This window comes from Palaemon carinicauda, chromosome 26 (genome assembly GCF_036898095.1).
Source record: "Palaemon carinicauda isolate YSFRI2023 chromosome 26, ASM3689809v2, whole genome shotgun sequence".
In the NCBI taxonomy this organism is placed as follows: domain Eukaryota; kingdom Metazoa; phylum Arthropoda; class Malacostraca; order Decapoda; family Palaemonidae; genus Palaemon; species Palaemon carinicauda.
Genome location: NC_090750.1, coordinates 41854402 through 41878290, shown reverse-complemented (window position 1 = coordinate 41878290; position 23889 = coordinate 41854402). Strand labels below are relative to the sequence as shown.

The 23889-nt window shown below is 40.2% G+C and overlaps 1 long non-coding RNA gene across 1 annotated transcript in view; it reads left to right on the top strand.

Moving 5' to 3' along the window:
* LOC137619509 (uncharacterized) overlaps nucleotides 1–22254 on the top strand; it is a 93327-nt gene extending 71073 nt beyond the window's left edge. Inside the window, exon 2 of the long non-coding RNA XR_011039916.1 lies at nucleotides 21905–22254. This is a non-coding gene — a long non-coding RNA (uncharacterized lncRNA). The remainder of the gene's footprint in view (nucleotides 1–21904) is intronic.
* Nucleotides 22255–23889: the final 1635 nt, after the last annotated feature.

Sequence of the window (23889 nt, the reverse complement as noted above, 5' to 3'; positions counted from 1 at the left end):
TCTGACTGATATAGAAGAAAAAAATATAGCCAAGACTTGCTGCTGCACCGAGTTGTGCCATTCCGGCAGTTACAATCTGCGTCCACCTCAAATCAGGTCACGGGTGCCATCAGCCAACACTACCCTGTAAACTAGTACAAAAGAGTGAGTCTTGCTCTCTTGCATCAATACTAAAACAGGTAATGATTCAGTCATCTCCAGCCCAACAAGGCCATGAACAATCTAGGGGCAGAGGTATGGGTTGAGGTCGATGACGCCATTAGGAGGAGTAATCCTCTCCCTATGCCGCCACTGGGAGGATGCCTAGAGATCAATTGGAGGAGGTGGTGGTATCACAAGCTGGAAAGATGGACAGTGGATGACCTCAAATCCAGGTACCTCCTCTCATTTATCAGCCCTCACCATCCCCTCATTACACCACCAGTGACGTCGTCATCCTATCGACGAAGGATCTGGCTCTTAGGGCAGAAGTCCAGGCTACACTGGTCAAGGGTCCTCTCCAGGAGGTCGATGATGGACTCCCCAGGCTTCTCAAGTTGACTCTTTCTTGTAAAGAAGACTTCTAAATGCTGAACAGTCGTTGACCTTTCAACCCTGAACGAGTTTGTTCTGCAGACTCCTTTCAAGAGCAGCTATGGTCAGCCAAGCAACCAGGCCTTTGGATTTCTTGGTGACAATCAATCAACTTGAAGGATGCATAATGTACTTCCAGATACCGATCCATCTTTCCTCCAGAAAGTATCTTTGTCATATCATGAGCTGCAAATTTTACTAATTCAAAGTTCCATGCTTCTGACTTTCAACAGCGCCTTGAGTTTTCTCAAGTCTTTGCTTTAGTTTCCACATGGACAAATGCCAACACAATTTTTCTTCTCTGATACCTGGACAATTGGCTAGATCTGGCAGATTCGGTGGCGACCTTCTACTCCACCGAGACAGACTTCTTTCGTTTTGTCATTATCTAGGATTTTAGGGGTTGTGGTGAATCACAGGACGTCTGTACTAACACCCATGCAAAGATTTACGTTCTACCTTGGAACGGACGTAAATACAGTCCTCACAAAGGTCTTTTCGTCTCAGGACAAAATATCACACCTGACAAAAGTAGCACTTCCCTTCCTTTAACACCCCAGCTGCCAGTATATCAGTGGCAGAAGGTACTAGGGCACTTGACATCCTTAAAGTGCCAAGTGTTAAGCATTTACCTTCACCTTTGCTCTATTCAATGGGAGTTAAAAAGGTATTGGTCTTAAACGTTTCTACGATCCTCCCTCAATAGTGCTGATAAGGAGACCTAGAATGGTGGCTGGACAAGTTGAATCTACTAAGGGGTTATCTACTCTATTGATTGATTAATTGATTGAAAGTTTTCTGGCATTCTGACAACTGAGGTCACTGATTATGATATTTATTATAAATGAAGCATAAAAGGAAATTCAATTTAGAACAATAAAAGTAAAGATGTCCTTATAAAAGTTAAATAGCTTTCAGAAGACCTGCTTCTGAAATAAATAGAAAAATACCGCTAGCATGGTACGACACATAGTGTTCAAAAATCTTGGCAAGGATGAACCTATCACCCTCACCTCGAGCCTCAAACAGATATATATATATATCTTAAGGTACTAAATGTCGGGCATTCGGTCCACAAGTGCCTCACTGTCAAGGCTACCAAATGGTCATCGCAACATGGCTGTGTCAATCGAGTGTGACCAATATGGAGACAACAAAGAGTAGTCTCCCATTATCTAAGAGATATAAAGTTCATTATTTCTCTCATCTAATTTCCTTCTAAACTATCACAGTGTTTTTGTCAATTATTATATAAAAGAAAATTCTTAATGCTTGGTAAAAAAAAATCATTACAGAGGATGGGATTTCTTCCTAGTAGCTATTCACCTACAGCATTCTTTGCTAGTAAATCTGTCTTTTCATTCCCAGACACACCTACGTGTGCTGGAACCCAACAAAATCGAATAGTTATCCCTCTAAGTTCAATAATAAAAAGCCACTCTAAAATCTTTAAGACTAACAGGTTACTAAAATTGAAAAAAAAAAAAATTTAAAGCTTGTAGCACTCCTCTTGCAGCACTAAAGGTGGTGAAAATTGACCACTTCTTTTAATGCTATTTTTTTCAATAGCGGTTAGTATGCCATATAGTTCATCAGTAAATATAGAAACTGTTAGAGGAAGTTCACATCTAATATTAAAAACATTGCTATATCCTCCAAATTCAATACCAACATCAGATTTGGAGCCATCAGTTTATATAAAAAGCAATTCTTATGTTCTTCAACATGTTCCATAAAAAAACGTGGCTTCTAAGTCAATCATATTCTTTTTAATACCAATAAAATATTTACAGAAATACATCTCAGGTAATTTCCATGGAGGGTTTGATATCTTAAATGGAAGCACATTACTTCTAGCTATATCAAGACTATGTACTACGGTATTTGTTTTATCTAAAAACCATAAGGTTGAGGAGATTTTGGGTGCAACTCAAAGTATCTACAAAGCCTTATAAGGTTTGCCGTCTGATACACTAAAGAATTAGGAAGTCTTTGCAACCTAAACCAATACCAAATAATAGAAGACTTTCGGTAAATGTCCAAAGGTATTACTCCAGCGTCAACAAGAAAGCTTGGGATAAGGCGAGGTTCTAAAGGCTCCTATAGCCAATCTAATATCAGTATGGTGTATAGAACCTAAAATCTTTAATTGGCTTGGATGGCTAAAGTGTATTTGTTCCGACGCAGATACAAACCTTCGCTATTTATATGGTATACTTTCGGTGCAGCTGCAAGACGAGCCATGATAATTTTAGTGAGGGATAACTACAGTACCCCATCCGCTAGTTAGCGGATGGGGAGTGGGGTAGACTGGCTACCCGGGCTCACTCACACCTCTCGGCTGAGTAACTACTTTACTTTATGGCCCGGTATAGGACGGACATGCTGCCCTTCTCTCCCGCAAAGACTTGCCTTGATGTTTTTATTTGTTTATTTTTTATTCCTGTTTTTTGTTTTCTTGTGTATTTTCATTCATCTTACATATATATGAGTGTCCATATGTATAAATGGAAATGTACGTTGTTAGATACGTGTAACTTTAATTGCTCTTGACAACGTATCCAACTGCCTCCGCCATAAGGGAGTTGTCATTGCCGCCCTTCCCTGCAAATGATGGTCGGCAGGTTCTCAACACTGCTGTGTGTTTGTTTCATTACAGAATTAAAGTGTATAACAGTTCAGCTCCCTTTCGAGGAATTATCTTAAAAGGAAGGTGACTTATTCCCCGAATAGTGTATTTTATGCAACGGAGCATGAATTGTAATTGATAACAACTTTCTTTTTTCACAGGTAACAGCGACGCAGAACACAAGGTCGAGTGCTACGGCCGCCCTGTTCGTTATCCTGCTCTCCATGTGGCAGCTCGTGAGCTGCCCTCATTATGAGGTAGCATTCGCTGACAATCTTCAACTTGATGTTCCTCCTTTGAGGGGAACTTCTCTCTCTCTCTCTCTCTCTCTCTCTCTCTCTCTCTCTCTCTCTCTCTCTCTCTCTCTCTCTCTCTCTCGCAAGAGAGAGAGAGAGAGAGAGAGAGAGAGAGAGAGAGAGAGTGATTTTTGTTTACTCCTATGCTTTTTCCCATAGAGCTGGGAGAAAGCTTTGCTTAGGCTATGTCCTCTTGCGGGAGGACTTCTCTCTCGTTCACGAGAGATTTTTACGCTTACACTTTACACTTTTTTCCTATAGAGCTGGGAGAAAGCTTGCCTTAGGCGATGTCCTCCTTCGGGAGGACTTGTTTCTCGTTCGCGAGAGAGAGTTTCTTACGCCTACGCTTTTTTCCCGTAGAGCTGGGAGAAAGCTTGTCTTAGGCGATGTCCTTGTTCGGGAGGACTTCACTCTCATTCACGAGAGAGATTATTAAGCCTATGCTTTTTTCCCATAGAGCTGTGAGAAAGCTTGTCTTTGGCGATGTCCTCCTTTGGGAGGACTTCTCCCTCGTTCGCGAGAGAGTTATTTTACGCCTATGCTTTATTCCCATAGAGCTGGGAGAAAGCTTGTCTTAGGCGATCTCCTTCGGGAGAACTTCCCTCTCGTTTGTGAGAAATAACTTGTAGGAGCTTGCTGATCCACCAGGGGCGGTGGCAGAGCTTTCTCCGAAGCAGGTTATCCCTTCGGGGGAACGAGTCTCTCGTCCTCGAGAGAAGACTGCCTCTGGGCATCAGCGGTCCCCTGTTACGCTTATGGTTCTCCTTCAGGGGTGGAGCGAGAGCCTTCTCTTAAGCGACATTCTCCTTTGGGAGAACAAACCTCTTATGCGGAGGTGTTATCTTGAACCTGCTGGTTCTCCTTGATCCTTTGGGGTCTCGTTCGATCACCCTTTGGGCTGGCGTGATCATTGAGCCTTCGGGCTATCGTCATGTTGATCCTGCGAGTTCTCACGACAGTAGGAGTCCTTTGGGACTTCCCTCGAAACCTTCGAGTTTCAGTTACGCTGAACCTTCGGGCTCTCGTAACGATGGTAACATTGAGCCTTCGGGAACTTGTGCCATCAATCACGCTGATTCTTTGGGGGTCTTGTAACATTAGTTATGCAGAACCCTTGGGCTCTTGTAACTTTAGTCATTCTGACACTTTGGTGTTTTGTGACCGGGAAACTTCGGTTTCTCGTTGCGCTGATCCTTCGGGGTCTCGTAACATTAGCTACGCAGAACCCTTAGGCTTTCGTAACTTTAGTCACTCTAACACTCCAGTGTGTTGTGACAGGGAAACTGCGGTTTTTCGTTGCGCTAACCCTTCGGGGTCTTGTAATATTAGTTACGTTGAACCCTAGGGCTCTCATAACTTTAGTCACTGACACTTCGGTGTTTTGTGACAGGGAAACTTCGGTTTCTCCTTATGCTGACCCTTCGGGGTCTCTTAACATTAGTTACGTTGAACCCTTGGGCTCACGTAACTTTAGTCACTGACACTTCGGTGTTTTGTGACAGGGAAACTTCGGTTTCCTGATACGCTGACCCTTCAGGGTCTTGTAATATTAGTTACGCAGAACCCTTGGGCTCTCGTAACTTTAGTCACTCCAACACTTTGGTGTTTAGTGACAGGGAAACTTCAGTTTCTCATTTGCGCTGACCCTTCGGGGTCTCACAATGCAGTTCACGCTGAACCTTTGGGTTCTCGTGACCATAGCCATACTTATATGACAGAGTTTGCGGGCTCTCGTTGTGTTGACCGTTAGCGCTCACACAACACAGGTTATCGTGAACCTTTGGGTGAACGTAGTAGTGAGTACTCTCGCCACATTGAGAGCTCTTGCGCGCAAATTGGCGCGCGCGACCAACCTTTTGTGCGCACACGACCGGTTTGGCGCGCACTACCAAATTGGCGCGCACGACAAAATTGGCGTGCACGACCAAATTGGCGCGCAGGTTCAATATGCCGCGTAGGACCAAAATGGCGGTCACCACCGATGCGGCATGCACAACCAAGTTGGCGCGCACGGCCATTTTTGTGCACACGATCGGATTGGAGCGCATGAACAACAAGGCGCACGCAATCAGTTGAAGTTCGCGAACAACTCTTATGACAGAGTTTTACGGACTCTCGTTGCGCGAAGTTTTCACGAGTGCACAAGAGGTTTACAGTACTCTCATGGCAGAGTTTTCGAACTCTCGTCCCATGAATCGTTCGCGCGCGCCCATCGTCATCAAGAGTTTTACTCTGATGACAGAGAGATGCCTGCTGCCTAAGGGTTTACGAATCTCTACAGGTAACTATGACACAGTTCCTTTGGGTCCTGGTCACGTAACACGATTCCTGAAAATTCCATCAGGAATCAGCGACAGAGTTCCTGGGAGTTCTCGGCACAACATCCCTTAACCCTGGATAGGTATGCTACTCGGACACCCCTTTAAGGGTATACTCGGTCGTGAACGACCCCGACTCCGAAAAAAATTCAGAAAAAATTTAGTTATGCATCAATCTGTATTGTTTGACTTGCTAAAAATACTTCAAAGAATGCTAAAAATTACTGAAAATATAAATGATACCCATCTACAAAATAACTATTTATTGGAAATATATTAAAAATTTAAGTATACAAAAAAAAAGACGACGTAAATATTCACAAAAAATAGAAACATACATATACACATAAATCCCTTTAGGGACACCTTCTTAGATGGCAAAGCAACAGCGTGTAATTGCTGGAAATGAGTTGGACTCATAGAAGTCAAGATCTGAAATGAGAAAAAAAGGGTAAATTTTTTTGGCCAAAGAAATTTGTCCAAATTTCATGAATTTTTTGGGGTACCCAAATGAAATAGGAAGAGGCTAATTTTTTTTATAGAATAAACTCATATTATCCTAGAACAGAAATACATAATAAAATGTGCACTAAGATGTAATTTACTGTTATAACAGGGGCGGAATCTAAAGGTCATTTTTTGACGGCCTAGTTCACATTGTAAATTTCTTATGAAAATCATTGTATCTCCTATAAAATATGATATTTATGCATTAAATTATACCAAAATATCACGAATTCTATACAGAACAAGAATATATAGAGATATGCCAACTTACCTTTCGGGTATGTCAACAAAATGGCCGCAGACCGCAACAACTCTTACAGCCCAATCTACCACTTGGAATGAAGAATGGGGTTGCAAGCTCCATATTATCATCAACAACTCTTTTTAACTCCATTAGAAGTGTGTTGATGACATCCATGCCGAGGGAATACTGTCTGCTGGCCATTATTGAAGATAAATTCAAAATAAATAGAAAAAAATCAAATTTGCAAAAAACCCAAAAAAATCAGAAATTAGCATTTGAGGGAAAATGGACTTCATGGCAATATATGGCATCTAAGCCAAAACCAATGTCATGCAAGTGGTACACACACCATCCACCCACACTTTCCAACTATAAAGAACCAAACAAGTATCAACACTGTTCGACAATTTATAATTATGTAATAACTTTGCTGTTTGATCACTTACCCCTATAAAGGTATTCAGGGTCGAGGTCGACCCCTGGGGGGGTAAAAAAACGGGGAAGGAGGGAAGTTAGACGAAAATCAGTCCTAAAGCTGACAATGGCATGTAGACTAGTCACCCCTTGCAGGTCGATCACTTCCATATTCGAGACAGCTGATGATTTATGGGAAAAGCTGATGATTTATGGGAAAAAAACAGGTTTTGAAAATGCTGTAGGGGTCGCAAACGACCCATCATACCTTTCCAGGGTTAAGGTCGTGAGAAAGGAATTCACAAATAGATTCTGATCCCCTAGGTTCTCATCCGAATCTCTCTGTTTCCGTGATCCAGAGTTTTCTGAAAACTCATTGGTCGACCCCCCCCCTCTACGGGATGGGTCTTCCAAAGGTGTGACTTGATACGTCACTCTACACTCCCAGCTGATTACTATATCAGCTAGCCTGGTTTCGCCAGCACCGATCCTTTCGTTTTCGAACGAACCACCATCATCTTCTCACTTCGAGTGGTTTGGTTAGCAGACGGAAATGAGCGGGGAATGAAAAATTCTTAACATTCCAATTCATTTCCCCTGGCAGGCCTTGTCTGATTTAGACGGTAGTTTTCTCACTAGCGAGAAAGCGTTCGATGGAACCCCTTTGGGTAAGCGGTCGATGACAATTATGTCTGGCCTTCTTGAAGCAAACCCCCACATACGAGACTTCACCCTTTTTTGGGAGACTCGTTCCTGAGATGTTTCAACAAAACTTCAATGGGTGTTAAAACTTCATGAAGGTCGTAAGACTTCCCGGCGCATGCACTCTAGCCAAGACAAAACCGCGAGGTTATTGTCTTAAACTCGGTTCTACCGTTTGATGGAGGCAGCCTCCCCTGTCATTGTACCTTGGGTATAACGACTTGCCTTTTTACACGATAGGCTTCCGAAACTTTTTATTCTATCCTTACAGGGTTATTGTTTCGAACAATTAGTCTCAAAGGAGCATTGTTAGCTGACATTAAAGAACAATAGCAACAGCGTTGGAATTTTTTCATTACGTTACGAACGTTTCAAACCCCGCCCACAGGTAAACAGACATCCGTTTCTGTGTAATGAACACTGGCTAGCCCTTCTCATAAAGAGGAGGGGTAAACCAAAGGGGAAATGATCGCCTCTATAACTGTATATTTTGTTCGAGGACATGTTCACTCTCATTCAAGAAAATATTACAGTTAGTCAACAATCAAAATTCTTTCGGCAATAATGTTGCGATTCGTCGCACTTACATTATTCCCACAACCAGATTCGTTGCAAACGTTTCCTGGAGGCAGAGAATACACATGCGCTAGCGCAAATGGACAAGTACATATATGCATGCAAGCGATCTTTCTGCCAATAAGGACTATATACATCTTCCAATTAGAACTCTGTTCTATTAAGTTGTATATCTATATCCCTTACTGAAACCAGGTTATTCAGTACATTACTTTGCTACTTTTTTGTAACCAGACATACAGTACGGCGTTTACATTCTGCCTCCTTATAGGCAATTTTCCTTTCCTTCAATCGGAAATCTTAGCCTCCTACAAAGGTTTTGGCTGGAAATTTCTCATAAGCATAGTTGTTCCCTAGTAGGGAACATTTAATGTGAATGCTAGTTTACCGAGACGGAGAAGTACAAACGTTTTTTGTCCTAAGAAGGAGAAACCTCCGTTACGAACGTTTCCGTTCTCCAACTGAGTTCCGGACACGACTTTTAAGTCGAGCTACGCATGTATGCTTGTCATGCGCACAGTTCGGTGTTACTACTGTGTAGTAGACTTATGCTCTTTACCCACCCAACAATAGATTGAAGATACGTCTCGATCCCCTCTTGGGTTTGGTTGGATGCGTTTGGTGGTTACCGTAAAGTCTCTTGTCCGGAAAGCGATCTCTATGGAGATTTGCTATTATAATATAAGCTGTACTGATTAACTGGTTTACAGTTTGGTATCGGTCTTATTCGGCCAACCACACTGGATTAGCGGCAGTTGGAGGGAGAACAGGCTGTTCCCCTTCGTTGCAAGAACATGCAATTAGTTACACGCCTCGACATCATCTCGAGGTGTGTTTATTAGTATGCACTCCCCCCCTCCCCGCTGGACAATCCGCGGATGATGGGTGGCAGACGAGAGCTTCTGCAAAGAGGCCTGTCTTCTCATCTTCCCTCTGGACCTGATGCTCTCTATAATGCATCAAAAGAGAGAGAGGGGGGGGGGTGCATATGCCATACCATTCCATCCTAGTCTGTTGGCCCGATTCAGAAAGGTACCAGCATTCACCTCTCTTAGAGAACCATCTAGCAGTACGAAGCCTCAGATGGATAGAGGACAACTAGTTGCCCCCATCTGCTCGCGTCATTCCTGTTATAGGAATGTGCTTGCAAAACCACCTAGTGTCTTGGAATCATCTTGTATCCAACAAAGTCTAAACTTTGTGGGGTCCCCGACTTTGGTTATGCTCGCAGCGGCTCTGATCTTCAGGCTCCCACTCAACCGTTCCCCGGGCCCTCAAACAAGATGTATTCCAAGATCGGTGGGGCGGCCTAGAGGTGTGCCTTGTCTTTTCCCCCCCATTCGGTCTGGTGAAAAAGTCCTCAGCCAAGTCAGGATAAGCAGGTTCTTATCAATGACTCCAATAGCTTCGCTATGGCATCCCGCAGCATGGTTCCCAGACCTTCTGCACCCCCTGATGGAGCTCCAATAGCTTCACTATGGCAACCCGCAAAATGGTTCCCGGACCTTCTACAGCTCCTGACGGAGTTCCGAGGGATCTTCCTCCACGGCACGATCTTCCAAGGAGCCACATGCTAACACTTTTCTAAGCCGTAGCTTTGCTTCGACTTCTCGCCTGGTACGATCCTACACCACCCCTCTCAGAGAGGCCATTCGCAACAGGTTACGGAAAAGATGTCTAGGTACCTCAGACACTTTTCAGCGTCAGTATTCCAGGTGAAGTGTTCAGTCCTTTGTGACTGATGTCGTGGAGGGGGATTCTCTCCCATCAATGCCTTTACTTATGCAAGTGTGAGATAACTTGTCCCCCGTCGGATCTCAACCTCCTCCTGGGAATGCGGTTCGGGTCCTTCAGTCTCTGAAGGCCCCTCTCTACGAACCTTAGGCCCAGCAGCAGATCGCTTCCTTACACGGAAGACGCCCTTTCTACTAACTTGGGCTTTTGACCAAGAGAGTTAGTGTGTTGTATGATCCAACCTCTGAGGTCTCCTACCCTAGGAGACGGGGAGAAGTAATCTTCAGCGGCGTCCCTGAGTGGATTGCCAAGACTCAAGTCCGAGTGTGCTGTACCCTAGGTGCAGCCCATTTTGAATAAAGAGTCTTCGTTTGGTAACCGGAAATCCATCAACTGGGGTTTTACTCAGTGAGGAGTCTGGGGGGGTTACATTAAAAAAACGATACCAGCTCGCCCCCGTGTGTCGGCACTGTTGACCAGCACGGGGAAGGTCAAGAGGAGGACCTCAAGGATTTCCTTCCCCTCTGGGATCGGAAGGCAATTGAGGTTACTCTTAATCTAGATTCTCCTCCATCCTAAGACCCAGAGCTCGTAACGTCACTGGCGTTCAAGAAACTATTCTGTGGTGCAGATACTTTAAGTGGGCATGTGGAAGCGTCAATCGACCTTCACGGCCCACTACCTGCAAAGACATAACCCACAAGAACATGGAGACCTTTTCCATTGGTTCTGTGGTGGTCGCACAACAAATGGTCTAAACACCTCAGGCTCCTTGATTGACAAGTAGCAGAGGGTTGAGGGCTGAGGCTACCCGGATTAGTCTTGGGTGAATGAGTAAGAATGCCTGGCTCCTTTATTCCTTTCACCTTCTCCCCTCTGGGGAAAACAGCTCCGCAAGCCTCAGCATAGCTGACCTCACCTTGCTGCAGGCAAGACCCATTTCCCTTGTGCCTCCTAAGTATAGAAGAATACTTTACGTCCCCAATACCTTTTAGAGGGAGGGTATTGGGTAAGTCTTTAAGAACAATAGGTTCTGTACTCGAGTTCCTATGTTAAAGACAAGCCACACTGTTAGTTCCACTCGCACACAAGCTTCTGCAGGCCGCTATCAGTGCATTACCTCATATCGGCACTTGATTTTAGCGAGGGTAGGGTTTCTTCTACTATCGATCACATATCGAAATAGAGAGGACCCCGGGTCATGACCAAGGCCAGTTGGTGAGGACTTCCTAAGAGTAAGTCACCCTATAAATAGCGAAGGTTTGTATCTGTGTCGGAATAAATAACAAATTTGGAAATAATTTGTATTTTTCCTAACATACAAACCTGGAGCTATTTATACAAATTGGCCTGCCACCCTGTCCCCCGAGAAGTCCTGCCATAAAGCAAAGTGGTTACTCAGCCGAGAGGTGTGAGTGAACGGGGTAGCCAGTCTACCCCACCCCCCACCCGCTAACTAGCGGATGGGGTAGTTATCTCTCACTAAAATTATCATGGCTCGTCTTTCAGCTGCGCAGAAAGTATACCCTATAAATAGCTCCAGGTTTCTATGTTAGGAAAAATACAAATTATTTCCAAATTTGTTATATTTCACATCCATAGCTATTTTTTTAAAAACTAAAGCCTTGTATAACTTGAAAGGAGTTTTGCTGTCTGCACCTCACGATGTATGGGACAAAACTTGTGAAATATTCAGAGCCTCTATACATTTTACTTTTAAGGCTTTCAAGTGAGGAACCCATGTCAGCCTGCAATAAAATATTAATTTTAAAATCTAGTTTCACTTACACACGGGGTCCGTTGACTTTTGATGTATATATCCAGGTCTGGATGTACTCCCCTTATATGTCAGAAATGGATTAACAACAGTTTTGCCTGTCGGAAACGTGAACCCATTCATATTAGCCCACTGAATCATTTTGTCAGTTGAGATTTTCACCCACTCTAACTCTGAAAAATCGATGTGGAACGAATGCTTGAATGAACAATGGTAGCTCTTATCTCAATCCTAAATTTTGAATGGTTTCATGTATACCATATATCCATGCAGTATCTTATGCCTTTTCAAGAAAAAAAAGAAAACTGTTACATGGTGCTGTTTCGGAAGCAAAGGCTTCACAAATAGAGGACTCAAGTCATATCAGCACATCCGTTGTTAAGTGCATATTTCTAGATCCACACTGGATAGGTGATAAAATACCTTTCCTCTCCAGGTACCCCACCAGTCTTGCATTGACTATCTTCATAATCTTACGTAATCATGTCAATGCAATTGGTCAATAGTTTGCTGCTAAAAACTTATCCTTACCGGTTTTAAAAAGGCTAAAATAAGGGCTAGTTCCCAAACACTTGGATAATTATGATTATGCCATATTCTGTTAATAATGCTTAAAATAAATAACTCGGTATTAACAGGTACATGTTTAATCATTGCATATGGAATTCTATCGGGTCCAAAGGATGTACCATTGCAATTAGCAAGTGCCAAATCAAATTCCCTTTTGGTCAAAAGAGCATTATAAGATTCCTCCTTTTCGGTTGCAAAATCTTGCATTTTCCGCTCTTTAATGCTTCTATACTGGTGACCAGGAGCTGCTTCACACTTGTATGATGCATTGTAGTAATGATGAGCCAGGGCATTCCTAACCTCAATTGCTCCAGTCATATTCTGACCATTCACCTTCATCACTGGTGATGGGTTGGGGTAAAGTTTCCTTCTATCTTTTTTTATTTTCTTCCACACACAAGATGGGGGTGTTCTACTGTTGATGGAGGAAACAAAAGACATCCAAGACTGGCGCCTAGCTTCTTTCATGGCACGACATAACTGTGCTCTACATTTATATATTATCAAATTCTCCTCTGTACGGCGTGTATGCAATCTAGTCAAAGATTTTCTTGTAGTTCTGTGCAGGGCAGTTAATTCTGAAGGCCACCAGGGGACTGGTTGCCGTTTGAGTAACCTTTCGGTTTTGGGAACCAAATTGATTCCTGCTGTATTGAGAGTTCCATTCAGTAATTCCATGACATCATCAACACTTTCAAACTGTTCGGCATTCCCTTCAATTTCACTTAGCTCATAAAATCTATCCCAGTCCATCTTGTCAAAGGTCCATCGTGGAGATCTCTATAAAGGTGGACCATTGTTGGTATTTATAATGAATGGTACATGATCACTAGTGTGCCATTCATTCAATGTTCTCCAATCAAAATTGAGAAGGCAGTTAGAACTTGCAACTGATAGGTCATTGCATGACAAAGTACCTGTCTGAACATGGAAGTGTGTGGGCTCTCCTGTATTAAGGAGTCCTACATCTTTATTCTCCACAACTACTGATATAATATTGCCCCTTGTGTTTGCTGGAATTTCACCTCGTAACGAATGTCTACAATCAAGATCTCCTAATAAGAGAAAAGGTTGAGGGAGTTGTTGAATCACTTCTACTAAATTATCATACAAGATTTTATCATTGAGAGGCAAGTACAGAGAGCTGAATGTGTATTTTCTCCCTATATCTATTTGTACAACCACTACCTGCAGAGGGTTACAGATAGATAAAGATATTTGGAGAACACCTCGACGAAAATATATAAAACTTTCGCCATGGCTCCCTGCTCGTTGATCGTATGGTGCCCTATAGCTGACATACTTTCGATGACAAGGAGTATTAGCATTGAACTTGCTCTCCTGTACACATACAATTAATGGTCGAGTGCTCATGAATGAAGAAATTAAGTTCTTCATATTTAACCCTTAAATCCAGATAATTCCATTGCAAAATGATGGAAGAAACAATAGTTTATTTTTTGGAAGACATCTTGAATGAAGTCATCCCATTAACAATCTTTGATCCAACACTATTTCCCAGTGGTTTCTCTTGAGGGTTTCGGTGTATTGGGTTTTGTGTTTGTCTTTTACTTTGTGTCCTTTTGATCTAATTGTTGAGGGGGATGGTGGACCTAAACTTTAATTTCTGATTTAAGTCGTCTTCCAGTTGATCTGAAACATCGGCAGACATAACATCATATTCATTTCAAGTCATAGCTTTTATGTTTCTTTTGGAAGGGGGGAAAGAAAGATAGAGATTTCTCTCCTTTTCAATTATAAGGTCGTGAGCTATCAGGTTTTTACACCTTCCTCACTACAGGTGCACCAGGTAAATTAGTTTTAGGTGAAACCTCCATCAAGTAAGGCAAAGACACATCCTTAGAGAGGTTTGTACTATTATTTAGAATGGGGGTAGATAGTTTTTAATATCTTTCTGTTCTTTAAGTATCTGTTTTGATTTTTCTACACTTTCCAGGTATACATTTGCTATGGGACTTTCATCTTTTTCAACCACTTTCATATCTTTCTTTATAATAGAAGTGAATATACTATTTTTGTCAATGTGTTTTGGCAAGTTTTTCTTCAAAACCAATGAAAAATGTTGCCCCGCCCTTATCTGCTTTTCAAAAGATCTTTTACGAGCCACGTTAAAAGTAACCCTTTCCATGGTCCTAATGGCCTGAATTTCTTTTTCAAAAATAAACTTAACACAGCTTTCAGATGTAGCTGGTGTGCTTCCACACAGTGAATACAACTTGAATTTTCTGTGCATGCTCCATGACTTTTTTTCCATGTCTGGCACAAACCGCTAGCTTATTATTTAGTTTTTCCTTGCACTTTTGGGTTAAATTACCATAAATTTGGCAATGATAACATCACAATGGTGAAGGAGTGTATGGTTTTTCCTTTAAAGATATCCAACTATCATTAATAAAATTGGATTGTCTATACTGATCAAGAGTTAGAATTAAAGAAGCAAGAGGAACATATTCTCAGACTCTCTTTCTCATTTTAACTACAGTACTTTTACTACTTGACTTTTCAGTTCATCCACAATTTCTTTTTCCTCTATCTTTAGTAACTCTGGAGCATATATCACACCCCTACTCTGATTAAAAATGGGGTGCGAAAACAATTTGACATAATTACCATTCAAAGTTGAAAGTGCTTTCAATCTTTTGCTTTGTATGGGGGATAGTGTCAATCTTTTGCTTTGTATGGGGGATAGTGTCTATTGAAAGACTTCCATTTTCCTGGGGAAGAATTTTTGACTGCCCTTCACATACTTTTACTCTTCACTATTGGCCCTAAAAGCATTCACATTTTCATGTGTTCCATTTTCAAATTCTAAATTAAAAAAAAATTTCATAATTCACTATTTCATAGTGACCAGGTAATATTTCTGCTTCACTATGTTTTTATGTTTTTCAAATATCTCATTCTTTCTCTTCTTCTCTACATGGCACCAGTAAGGTTCTAATGTCACAATATTAGAACCAGAGTTGGAGTTGTCGATAGCAAGGTCCATTTTCGTATTTTCTAGATCATCATCAGAGGGGTTGGTTTACAAAGAAGCAGCAAGCCACGTTATCTACCTCTTATCAGAGGATGTCAGTCCTCCTATCCCATTTGGCTCAACATGGAAGAGATTTCAGTGGGGACCAGTTGTCTATTAGAGAGGGGCTGCCTCTCTTTAGGTGGGCATACACTGGTCAGTGGGGGTTAGTTATGCCTTTCTTAAAACACTAAGTCAGCACACAATGGGATCTGCCAGAGGATGATGGCATCTAAATTTGAAGCATGTAGAAAACCTGGTCGATGTTCAAATAGTGGTCGGCAATAAAATTCAGACAGAGCAAAAAGAGATCAAACGTAATTAAGAAGAAGACTTATAGAGGTCCAGTCTTAGTCTGGTCTCTCAGAACTGCCCTTAGCGGTATGGCTGAACCTGCCAGGGTGGAAAATCACCCGACGACCATTGCCCAGCCCATCGTTGAGACTTTCAAGCCCCTTTACTGCAGCAAAGTACTGAACTATCAGAGGGGTACCCAATCGAACCACCTCCAGAATTTCTCTTATTCACGGACATGTCCAAAGAAGGTTGGGGAGGAGACACCAATCAAAACATATCAAGATGCTGGTCCGATCAAGAGCGCTGATACCATATAGATGTATTAGAGATTAGAGCAGCCTTTCTGGCTCTCCAACAGTTTTGTCCTCTTCTGGCTGGTTACTGGGTAGCAACACCACCACTGTGGTGGCCTACATTAACAAACATGGAGGTACTGAGGTGTATTACTGCAGCTTTGCCAGCTTACAGTAGAAACTCTCAAGTGGGTGGAGTGCAAGTCAATTTCCTTGACAGTTCATCACATTCTAGGCAGGAAGAACATAGTAGCAGACAAATTGAGCAGAAAGACGCAAGTGGCGGGATCCGAGCGGTCTTTGAGTCCTCAGATATAGACATAAATCGTGATTTTGTGGGGTTTGCCAATGATACACCTGTTTGCAACCTCACTGAACCACAAGCTCCCCATCTATTGCTCTCTGATTTCAGACCAGAAGGCAGAACTCATGAATTCCACCCTTGTTCCTGATAAGAAGCATCCTAGATCAAGTTCAAGAGATGCCTAATTTCAACTTGACTTTCATGGCCCTGAAGTAGCCATAAGTAGAATGGTACCTAGACTTTCTAATTACGTTGGTGGAGACTCGGAGAAATTACCGCCTCTTCCTGACCTATTCTGCCAACCACACACCTGGATTTTCCTGTACAGTGGAATCACTTCATCGTCAAGCATGCGAAGCTGAGAGAGAGATGTTCTGATACCTCCGTAGATCCTCAGCTTCCATGTATCAAGTCAAGTGGGCCATCTTTTGTTGTTGGAGTTGTGGAGGGGGTGTCTCTCCTCCCAAAGCCTCTATTCCAACGATAGCCAACTCTTTACTTTACACCAGAAAGGAGAGAAACTGCTCAGTTTCAGTGGTGAAAGGCTATCGCTCATCCTCAAGCCAAGTCTTTAGACATTTCTTCTTTGGCAGAGCTTTCAATGGTCATACAGAGCTCTGACCAGAGCTGCCCTACAGTTGTAGTGAGATCTCTACCATGGAACATTGTTAAGGTACTGAGGCTAGCCTAAAACAGGTACCTAACCCTTAAAAAAGATTTTTTGTTTGCCTTGGCCTCAGTTAAACAGGTTAGTGAGCTGCAAGGCTTCTCTTTCAACATTGCCCATTTAAGGGGATGGAAGCAGGTCTTGCTCTCCTTTGTCCCTTAATTTGTTGCCAAAACCCAGATTCCATCAGTCCCCAATTCGAGGTTTTCCTCTTTCCATATCATGAGCCTTAGATATATAACCAATTATCCTGATCAGCTGCCATTGTGTTCTGTGATGGCACTGAAGCACTTCTTTATTCTCCTCTCTCAGAACCATCAATATCAGATGAAGGGCATAGGTTATGAGCAAAACCCTATCCACAATCAAGTATGCTCGGCAGGCAAACAGTGATACCAGACCACAATAGGTAGTGAGAATAAAGTTTGATGATGTCAGAAGTGGGGAAAACCACAGGCAGGGATCTGGCAAGAAACAGTGTTGCTAGATCCCTGCCCTTGGTTTTCCCCCTTCTGACATCATCAAACCTAATTCTCACTACCTATTGTGGTCTGGTATCACCGTTTGCTCATCAAGCAGGTTCGATCGCGTGGACAGGGCTTAAGTCTTGGAAGAAATTGAAGAATGACTGGCCTTTTCCTTTTTTTTTTCTAAAAGTCTTCCCCTCGTGATAGTATTAAAAGCCTTGCTAATTTTTTGGATGCAGATAACCCCCGCTCATCATGTAGCCATCGTGTAGTTGAGTCTTTTTCCCCACACTCCTTACGAGGGAAGTATGACGTAACCAGGCAAATCCATAGTTATATTTTATGCCTTTCAAACAGATTAAGGCAAATCCAACATTTACCTTTGCCAGGTTTATGACACCAAGATACTCGGCTCAGAACAACCTATGATGCCAAGGCTGTGGACCCACTGGTATTACTATGCCACTAGTACACGTGCAGTTAGGATTCCTAACTCCTTTAGCATCTCAATGAAAAAGTTTTGTGTATCCCGGGATAAACTTCCAGATACAGTAGATGTAACGGGGACTTCCTCCCACCTAAAGACGAGTCTCCTATGTAAAGGACAATGGATTGTATTTGTGTAGGAACAAATAAAAAATCTGGAAGCAATTTGTATTTTTTCCTAACATATAAAACAGAGTCCTTCACTTATACTTTCCCATCATCACCAACCCCATAGAAAGTCCCAGTTGCTATCAAAGTGGTTTTTTAATGAACCAGTAGGGGAGGGGGTGCTTCCCTGCAATTGGCCAGTAACAATGGGGCAGTTGTTAACGCCACCATAATTGTTAATTGCCGTATTCCCCATTCACTGTTGTCATTCTCTTATGCAAAGGATCAAGTTTGTACAGTTAGGAAAAATACAAATTACTTCCATATTTGCCATTTTCTTTTCCAGTAACTTGCAAACACAACTGGTCAAAGAAATTGGTCTATAACTGTTTGATTTACTGGGATCTTTTCCTGGCTTAGCTATTGGTACAGTACAGTGATCCCTCGCTACTTCGCGGTTCGACCATAGCGGATTCACCACTTCGCGGATTTTTTTCATAACGCATGTGTATATACAGTACATATATCGCGGATTTTCCGGAAATTTCGAAAATACCGCGATGTGACCGATGGTGCGAGATTGGAGAAAGTAAGGAAAATTAAATCATGATTGATTTTCAATATAAATGAAACTTTGAGGAGCAACAAATATATCATTTGAGAGAGAGAGAGAGAGAGAGAGAGAGAGAGAGAGAGAGAGAGAGAGAGAGAGAGAGAGAGAGAGAGAGAGAGAGAGAGAGAGATCGGCTGTTGTAATCGAATGCCGTGTTTTTGTTTCGTGAGAATTTCATCGCCATGACTAACAACAACATACTGTACTGAACTTTACAGTATTATACAGACTACTGTAATATGATAAAGTAAAATATTTGTAAAAATCTATTTTTTATGAAATGGGGCTATTTTTTTTTTGTTTAAAATTTACATTTATGTATGTAAAACAACTCTCTCTCTCTCTCTCTCTCTCTCTCTCTCTCTCTCTCTCTCTCTCTCTCTCTCTCTCTCTCTCTCTCTCTCTCGTAAATTGTTTTCCTGCTTTGCTACGTATGTATGATTTTATATAGATACGGTAAATAATATTTGTAATAACATATTTTCTAAAAGCTTTTACTGTAATATCATTATTTATCACTTTTGGAAGTCCTAAGAAAAATTAAGTAAAACATTGGTAATAACAAAATCACTGTATAATCAATATAATCGATGCAAAAACTAACCTATACACAGATGTGTACACTAAATGCGTTTGTTTCTTCATTATGATCAGAGATAAACGTAAACAAAACATTGGTTGCCATTTTTTTATCGTGCTTTTTGGCGTGTTTAGGAAACGCATGATATAAAATCGCCTTTAATATTTGTGCCTGTTTTAGTTTAGGGTACTGTAGTACATGCATTAAGTGTTCTGTACATTAAAGGGTACAGTAGTTTGTTAACTACTACGTACAAGGGAATGTTTTAAAAGTCTGAATATACATGTTAAATAAATACTTAAATATGGTGTCACTACTTCGCGGATTTTCACCTATCGCAGTCGGGTCTGGAACCTATCTACCGCGATAAACGAGGGCTCACTGTATTACTATTGCATGATTCCATGCCTTTGGAAATACAAATTTGGTCCAAAGAAATTTTCATAAAATTCCACTAGATAGACCTTTGCCAAAGGGGCTAGATTTCTTATTTCAAAATTTATATTAACTTTGACAAGGGCCATTGAAATACAGTTTTTTAGTGTAAATTCCAGCTCCTCCTCGGTAAATCTTTCATTATATTATACATATTCCACAGTATCAAACTAAGTATAATTGCTTCTATTCTTTTGTTGGATCGAAAGTGGGCTTCCACATTATCAATACTGTCTATGCTTTCAATATTTTGTCCAATAATACTCGAGATTGTCTGAGTATTATGAACTGGTGACCCATTATGCAATAATGCACGACTTGTAGGTCTGTTATAGGGACCATTAATTTTTCAAAACTTCTGCCCCACCTTCTGGATTGAAGTATTATCTGATATACAGTACTAGATATATATTTTTGCTATGATATTACCCTCCCTTTTATTGCGTATTTTCTAAATTTAACAGAAATCTTATTGAAATATTTCATCAACAAGTTTGTTGACTGCATTTCCCAACTAGTATTCAAATTTCTGAGTTTTTTATTTTCTTCTAATAGCATGTTTCTCTTTAATTGATTGTGTTAGCATATCTGACCTCCATGGGAAAGAGTGTTTCACTGGTCAGACAATAGTCAGAGGCATAGATTTATTAGCTGCTTGAATGATGAACTTTACAAAGAAATCATTTTTTCATCTCGGTCTTGTGATAATGAAATGGAGGCACTTTCCCATATAAAGCTTGAACTTATCCAACTCAGCTTTATTTGTACTGTACTATAATGTTGAATGGGGAGGCAGACCATGGTGTATATTCTAACATGGTTACTAATATAGGGAAATGGTCATTGTTTTAAAGGTCATCTGGTGGGCTCCACTGAAAACATCAATAATATTGTTGGAACAAATAGTTGTCTATTGAGGAATATGTTCCATGAGTCTTTTAATAGTATGTACTAGAGTCAACGTCATTTAATATATAAAGGATATGATCATTCACTATTTGTTCAACCTTGGAACCACTTGTATTGTCAGTAATACAATCGGCATCTAAAAAGGGATAGTGGGCATTGAGGTCTGAGATTAAAAAATCATCATCTTGCTTATTTGGGAATTGTTTTGCTAAATTTTACAAATTGTAGCTGCAAGAAGATTGATTGTATTTATTGTATATAGAAAAGGAGTTATTATTTAGATGTACTTAACTCCCAATAATTGAAATACAGGTGTGTTAATCTTAGCATAGTAAGTTACATTATAATGAATATAAATAGCAGTTCATAATGCATCAGTAGAAAAGACTGAGCGAGATGCTGTAGTGTAATTTTCTATAGGAGGAATAGTATCATTAGTATGGTGTAGGAATATTACTAAAGGGTTATTTTTTAATAGGCTTTGAATTTTCCATTGATGTAAACTGGTTCTAAGGCCATTATTATTCCAATGAATTACATATGGATAGAACATAAAGGCAATGGAGATTAATTTCCACTAGGTAGAGCATTATTTCTGCTTATTTTACTACAGTTGGGTTTTTCTTTAGCCGTATAAACAATGTTTTAATCACTGTACGTTTTTCTTATTTTCCTGATGGTTACACTGATTATGAATTGCTTCCTGATTATCCTTATGAAGAGTGCCTGTTACACGCTTTTTTATCATATGATCATCACACATACAAACAGCACTGTGGGTTTCTAATTTTGTTCTTAATAAAGTTGTTAATCATATTACCAATCTTATGTACAGTATATTTATATTTTCAACTTTACAAAATTCAGAGATAAAGCAATCATTGTAGATGCATGATATTTTGTGGGCTGTTTTATTGTCTATAGTCATTTTATTAAAACTGATTGCTTTCCCAGTGATTCAAATAACCGGAGATGGATTTATTTCTTCAAATGGTACATAATTCGTTGATCCACCTTCACTTTCTTGATCATCTTAAAAGTTCTTATGGATCTTGACCTTTACTACACTTGTGGTAGCTTGTTGTGTTCACACTTAAAAGCTGGACATTGAAGCCTTGTTTCTGTTTTTGAAACATTTTGATTTGCTACATCAGCTACTGAATCTTTCTTTAAGGTAAATTTGTTTTTATTATATTTTAAAGGTGTTCCACTTTCAAGTATAGTACCCACTTTTTTCTCTCAGATTTCAACCATCTCTACTTCACAAGGACCATCTGTATCTTTGGAGTTATCAGATGTGGCTAGTGTGTTAAACCATTTTCCTACAAGAATCTGAATTCTTACTTTATAAATTATTTTGACTTGCAGTGCTTTTAGCATTTTTGCTAATTTCATTAGTACAAGTGCCTCTAGTTGAACATTCAAGAGCAATGGCAGAAGTACTAGAATATAATGGTTTTGAGTGACTTCATGCACTGGAGGTGGATTGATCATTAATTAGGACCTGTGGAAGTACGGACAGTTTTGGAACTAGAAGTTGAATAACACGGATTGGACAAAATGCTTGGGTAAGTTGATTTTTGGGCATTATCATTATTACCTGTAAGCTTTTTCCACGCTGCACCAAAGGTTGTGTGCTTATTATTTTCAGTATCAAAGATTGCTTGTTCCAGTCTATATTTAGGACACCCATAAATGTGGCGAGTTAGCTCCACAATTAGCTCCACAATGAAAACAAAATTTATCTTCTAAACAACCTCCAGAGAAATCATGGAAACTTGCTGTGAAAAGATATTATACAAGACCTGAAAGTTAAAGCTATGAAAACTACACACATTTCATCATTGGGACAAAACATACATAATTAATTAAATTTCTTTAACCTTTACTTTTGTCCAAAACTTAACATGAAAATAATATAAAACACTAAAATTAAAGATGAAATGACATAAAACAAAATTAAAACCTTTAAATTACACTCTCCAATGTATATTGCACAAAAAAGTAAACTGAAACATCTGTACACATAAAATAGTTACCTTTTACCAGTACTAATAAAATATAAGTTGAGTATAGTCGGCCCTCCTTATTCGCAGTGGTTAGATAACAGAGACAGGTGTGAAGATCAAGAATCCATGAATACTTGCTACCCAAGGGTTGGTCAACCCATAACCTATCAACTCACTGACCATTGCCTACTGGCGGTTGATTAACACTAGGTAATCCACTGTATTGCACTACATTGTTTTCCCATGGTTTCAGAGGTAATTCTACATTATTAACACAGCTTAGTACAAGGTTAGACGACTCTTAGCCCTTTTACCCCCAAATAGACGTACAGGTACGTTTCACAAAACTCATCCCTTTACCCCCATGGACGTACCGGTACATCCTTTCAAAAAACTGCTATTTACATTTTTTTTGCATATTTTTTGACAATCTTATGAGAAACTTCAGGCATTTTCCAAAAGAATGAGACCAACCTGACCTCTCTATGACTAAAACTAAGGCTGTTAGAGCAATTTAAAAAATATATATTGCAAAATGTGCTTGAAAAAAAAAATGCCTGGGGGTTAAGGGTTGGAAAGTTACAAATAGCTTGGGGTTAAAGGGGTTAACACGAAAGTCATCGCCATATCACTCTATGTACAAGTAACAACGAAACACTAGTTCATCTCTAATAACACTCACTGATACTGCAGAGTAAGAAAGTCACTAATAGTTGATGGTTGAAATGTACCTAAAATAGAATATACAAGAGAAAATGCTTTAATGAAGCACAATTATTTTATGAAAAGTCATGCTTTTGTAGATTGCAATAACGTCTGCTTAAACTATTGGGGCGGAGCTGATGAAATAGAGTGCGATGTTTAAAGGTTTCATATACAATAAAATACTGTAATTACAATACTTGTAGTTCTTTTTCAATGTAGGCGTGAATATTTATTCTACCACAAGTAAAAAAAAAAAATTACCATAAAACATCACTAATGTTTACAAAGTTCTTTCAGTTAAGTCTTTGATGTACTACAATAACTAACACACACACTTTCACTCAATAAAAATCCTTATGTTACATGTAAATTAATACCCACTCTTTACGTTGAATTTTAATCACATCATCTTTTCTTCATTTATATTTGATTATTTTCAGCTAATTTCCTTTTGATATTTGATTCCTTCCCGCATAATAAATTACAACAAGCACTGTAGTTTAAATACATGAATATAATGAAAAAAAGACTATTCAAGCGTATTAAAATTATATGTATAAGTCAAACTCTCCATGTAACATAACGATAGACGCCTGGCCTTAAAGCAGATACAGTATCATTTGTTTGTTTCATAAAGAA